We start from the raw sequence: 5,985 nt of genomic DNA on the forward strand, positions 1-5,985 counted from the left end.
TTACAGTAGCAAAATAAAACATTTAAAACTTACATGACCATCTAAACAGATGGTTGTGACAAGCACTGGCTCCACATGCTTGCTGTGCAAACCCATATTCATATCCCCAGCATCTACATAAAAAGCAGGGTCCAGGGCCAGTGTATATCTCAGTGGGTAAAGGCACTCAGGTGCTACGTGAGAATGTAAGCTGATGCCCTGAGTGTGACCTCTGGAACTCAAAAGTGGAAGGAGAGAAATGACTCTGCTATTGGCCTCTGACCTCTACACCTGTGCCCTGGCACGTGTGCATCACACACACACACACACACACACACACACACACACACACACAGAGAGAGAGAGAGAGAGAGAGAGAGAGCTTTAATTCTAGAATGCTGGAAGCTGAGACAAGAAGATGGTGACCTGGAGACCAGATAAATTTGAGATACTTTCTCACACAAAACACAAAATCACTGGAGCGGAGTGTAGCTCAGTAACAGGGCATTCACACAAAATAGAAGATATAATATATAATGTTAGAAAGAAAATCAGTGATTAAAGAAGCTCCTTTATCTAATAAAGGATTTAATTTTAAGACTTATGATAAATATGGCGGTGAGATACTGAATTTTTTCCTTTAACATTGAGAACAATCCCCAGGGCCACAAAAAATCATTAAAATTCAGAATAATAAGTATGCTCACTACAGTTCCTTCTGTTTGGGATTCTACTGAGGGCCCAAGGGGATGCAATGAGGGAGGAAAAATAAATATAATATATAAGGATCCAAAGGAAAGATAAGACATTCACAGAAGATATGAGATTATAAAATATCAAAAAGAACCTCCAAACAAATTTTTCAACATACACACAGAACGTTTATTACATATTAAGTCACTATGGTAAAAAGAAGTCCCATAAACTTCTAACAGAAAATGAGGTTTCAATGGATATTATTTCAAATAGTGCCAAACATGTTAAACATCACCCGGATGCAATGTCTACAGCCCCAGCTGCTCAGGTGTCGGAGGCAAGTGCTTGAGGCCAGACTGGAGTTCCTTCTCCAGGGCGACATACAGACAAAGTAAACTGTAGGCCGTGTAAACAGTCATTGTAAAGCAGACAAACGTATAATCCATAAACATGAAGACATGTGAAACTATAAAACATATAAACTATAACATATATAAAACCATGAAACACTATTCCAAACCCTGGGCCTTAGTAAATGGAGGATTAAAAAGTGCTCACAAGTGCTCAGCAGCAGGTATCCTAAAACTGAACAGATTCAGAGATTAGCAGAGCCCCTGTGCACACAGATGACATACAATCATAAAACATTCCATATTTTATTCCAAGAATAAAAATATCTCATGAACTAGAAGACTCTATATGTTAAAGATGTCAATTCCTTCTAGCTAACCTGTGGGTTTTGTGCAATTTCAGTGTAAAAAAAAAATTACAGCAGGTTCTAGCATGTTTACTCATTTGTGTATCATTATAATTAAGAGGCTGGTTCTGAAGTTTAACTGAAAATATAAAGTAGCAGCCAAGATGTCTTGGAAAAGAAGAGAAAGGTCGATCTACCCCACTAGATAACTTGGCCCCGGGGGCAGTGCAGAATTGGAACAAGCACAATGCATGGGCCTGTGGGAATCAGAGCCTGGAAGTATCCACACACAGAGAAAGACATCTGTCACGAGAGGGTAGCCCACAGACATGGGAGAAAGACTTACCTGTTAGTTCGTTTCTGTGCTGGAGATTGAACCCAAGGCCTTGTATGGTGGATCTCTTGCTACAGCCAATACACATACACATACACATACACACACACACACACACACACACACAGAGAGAGAGAGAGAGAGAGAGAGAGAGAGAGAGAGAGAGAGAGAGCATTCTATGAGGATTTAGAAGCAAATGAGAAAAGGTTGGTATTATTTTAAATGATAATTTAGAAAAGAAAACATATTCATTACCTTAAGAAATGGAAATAAATAAGACACAAATTGATTAATAAAAGATTGAGTGGGTCAGCTATATTAAAAATTGTGTTTATCAAAGGCATTTAATAAAGTCAAAGTGGATGCCACATTGTAAGAGATGAAATTTAATGTATGTATGTGTGTGTGTGTATGTGTGTGTGTGTGTGTGTAACTGATAAAATAAGGAAAAAATGATCCCAATTCAAATGCTCAAAAATTTTGAGTAAATATTTCACTACAAAGATATGTAAATGGTCTATAAATATTAAAAATAGAATAATCAGTAATCAGGGAAATTCTGATTAAAACCACAATGAGGAAAAGCCTACATGCTCAGCTAAAGGGCAGAAGTGAGAAAGACCAAAAGACAGCCCACACAGGGCTAGTGTGGATGTAGATTAGCCATTGGTGGTAAGGGAAGGAAAATCAGTACACTTATCACGTAAAATCTGGAACTATTTTCTAAAAGTAAGTGCACATGTACCCTCTTATCCAGAAAATGTTGCTTTAGGCACACGGCCAGTGGGAATTTTATGCACATGTTCAAAAAAAGGCACAAGAATGTTTACAGTTGTATTTTTCATAACTGTCACAATCTGAAACAACTCAGATGCTATCCACACAGAATAAATAAATTTTAATATATTTATACAATGGGAAAGTGCAAAGGAATGGAAATATGTTACACAAGCCCCACAGATGGCTTTCATTAGTACACTGTTCAACAAAAGGAGCCAGACCCTCCCCACCCCCAAAACAAAACAGATAATATTTCTCTTTTATTAATTTTAAAACAGACAAAACTATTGTATGGTGTTAGAAGTTCCTATGAAGTGTGGTTTCTGGCATGTAGGCAGTGTTTGGTGCTTCCTATAAGTAGTTCTTATATGGGTGCACTCATTTTGTGGCTCAAAAATGGGAAAGATCGGCCGTACCAGTATTAGCATGGCGAATATAGAACAGACCGCCACTCTTATCCTGCTGGTGAGAATGTAAGTTGGAACCACTACCATGGGACCCAGTCTTGTCACAGTCTATGGCTTTTAGCAGGTGTATAATGATAGGTATCCATCAGCCATCACTAGAGTCAGCCAGGTGGCTCTAAGTTCATCTTGATTCCTCAGCTCCATCCAGCAGCATCTATAGTGGTTATTCACGTCCGTTACTGATGCGGGGGTTGTTTTGTTTTTAATTGGTTCTATATGAATTTTACATTGTGTACCCCAATCCCACTCATCTCCCACCACCCTTACAATATCCCCCAACCCCTGAACAGAGAAAAAAATCTCATTGTGGGAGCTGTAGTGTGTCACAGTGTGACCCACACTACACCCTTTTGTTCACACTTCTTTGCTTGCAGATGTTCATGGTAATGACTCCTTGGCCTAGTATGAGGCCTCTGGCTTCTGCTACTCTATCAATACTGGACCCCAGCCCCACCCCCGGGGAATCCTCTCAGAAATCCTGTTGTTGCTCTGACTCATGGAGATCCTGGAGTTTGGGATCTATAGGACTGGCCCTTCATGAATTCAGCATTTTATGATGGGGTAGATGTTGGGGTGGGATCTGGACCTGAGAGATATCTGAGCTGGTCAGTCCACTGACTCTCTCAATCTCATGCCCTCAGGGCTGGATCGCCAACAACTCCTGCAACCAGGCGAGGTGCAGGGCCCGCTCTCCCAAGTGCTGCAGCTGGTGAGTGGCCAATTCTCCCACTCCCATGACCCTGGGCCAGCTCTCTTGCCTGCCATAGATGGCAAGGGGTTAGAGGGGCAGACATCTCTCCCTAGCCCATGTCATCGCATGACAGACAAGTGGCAGGGCCAGCTGTCCCCTGCTCACACCCCTGGGGCCAGCTCATCTAAACCTCTGCCACCAGGGTCAGCTCCACTATGCTGCCCAGGCAAGGTACAGGGCAGGCTCTCCTGAGTGCTGCAGCTGGTGAGGGGTGGGGACAGCTCTCCTGCTGTCATGATCCCAGGTCTGAAGGTGGGGAGGGGGAAGGGGAGGAGGGCACCCTCATCCAAGCCACCACATGGGGGACAAGAAGTAGGGGCAGGTCTCCCACATTGCTGCAGGACCAGGCAGCCAGATGTGGTTCCAGGCGGCATCAGCAGCTCCTCACATCAGGCTGCTCCTCACTGCCCTCCAGTCTCCAGTTCTGCCTGTCTCATTGTGCTCACAGCCTTCCATTTCTCCTTCTCTTCCGTTTCTCCACCACTTACTTGTTCCTCTTAGTGGAGCCCAAAGTCCTGAGTGTCTGGAGTCATCTCAGGAGTGGTCTTGGGAGTGCTGTGTCCCACCCATGCGTTATGACTCTGGGCAGGGCCCATCTCAGGAATGATCATGCAAGGGCGGCTGTCTGTCTCAGGCTCACTCCTACCTATCTTAGGTTCACTCCTGCCTGGGGCCTAAAGGTCTGAGGTGGGGTTCTTCTAGTCTCTGGCTTGCTATCCATCCGGACAGCCCACCCTGTCCTGCCTGGTACTGAACTACTGATCATCTCAGACTCACTGTTTTCAGGGGATGTTAGGCTGTTAATCATTCAGATGTTCATAGGTAGGAACAGTGAGTGTAGACATAGCCTTTCTCCACCTACTGAAGCAGGTGTGACACTGTAGCCACCTGCAACCCTTCTAGGGGCAGGAGCATTACTGATTGGCTTTATCATCTTTTTACCATCACTATGCGTTTCCTGGGGATGCTGTGAACTGCTTATACCATCAGTTAATGGTATAAAGGAAATAGCAGGTATATAAAAACTTAGGGTCAAGTAGTTAAGATGTTAGTTTCCAGGCCTAAAACTTCAGAGCTAGCCTACCATCCACTTGTCTCTGCTAGTTGGAAAGATGTGTTAATGTCCTTGGGAATGTTGGAGGGAACACTGGCCACGGGCCATTCTGACCCATCTCCGGCCTTCAGGCTTGTGTGAATCATGTGTTTGTTCTGAATCAACACATGCTCAGGACAAGGACGTGCCAGCTCCTGCTCCTGGCTCAACCATCTCACGAGGCTCAACACACTTTCCTACGTGAGCCCTGAGTATAGAACCTCAGCATAGAGGGTTGATCTACGGCTCCTTCCACCACATTCCTGAGGACGACATCTCAGAGATGAGTCACATACTGACGGGAAAGGTACACAGCTGTTCTTTCCTGCCCAAAGAGAGCAAGTCGGGATGCCTTCTGGTAAACGCGCCAGACTACAGGGGAAATTCTAAGACTGCATTTTGGCCCTTAAGAGTGAACTTTGTTCAACATGTTCAGTCTAAGCACTGACAAGAGAGTAACCAGCTTATTTTCTAGTTATTGAACATAGCAACTTTGGGCCCTATCCTTACTACAAGTGGAAAAGAGAAGTCCAAAGATGTTATGAGATGAATTTGTCAATATTTTAAACTGAACATATGGAAGCTACATAGCCTCCTGGTGGTTGTGCAGTTCACAGTGTATTGGAAACCCATCACAACAGCTTTGAGCTGCTTTTGATAAGGTTGTTGACTTTATATTACATCAAAGCATTGAGAAAGATTAGGTTCAAGTAGGCTTGGTGAAGTCTCATTATCAAAAATTATTGAAGCAATAAAATTGTGGGGAAATTATCTAGAACACTAAGAAAATAGAATCATTGAACAGTCCAGTGTCTGTTTTTATACCTGTAATCACAATGATAAGGACTTTCTCCAATGGTTCTTCCAGGATACAGAAGTGGATGCTTCACACATGTTAACTCTGTTTTCTCCAACTCTTCCTCCTGAAGCTCATGGGAGTCTCTCTCTCTCTCTCTCTCTCTCTCTCTCTCTCTCTCTCTCTCTCTCTCTCTCTTTCCTGTATCATCCATCTATGTTCTTATTAAAGATTCCATCCATCAGATGACAAGTTTTATTTTATCAGAGAAAATATATAGAATGACCCTTCTTTCTGGAAAATATAGTTACCCAACAGTTTGCCATTACCTGCAGGCTTAAGAGAAGAGGAAACCTCCCACTCTGACCAAGTCAAATCTGTTCTCTTTCTGA

At 43.2% G+C, this 5,985-nt stretch overlaps 1 pseudogene; it reads right to left on the minus strand.

Moving 5' to 3' along the window:
* Positions 1 to 4,492: 4,492 nt before the first annotated feature.
* Positions 4,493 to 4,614, minus strand: LOC127676574 (uncharacterized; annotated as a pseudogene).
* Positions 4,615 to 5,985: the final 1,371 nt, after the last annotated feature.

Source organism: Apodemus sylvaticus, chromosome 1, assembly GCF_947179515.1.
Source record: "Apodemus sylvaticus chromosome 1, mApoSyl1.1, whole genome shotgun sequence".
NCBI lineage: Eukaryota > Metazoa > Chordata > Mammalia > Rodentia > Muridae > Apodemus > Apodemus sylvaticus.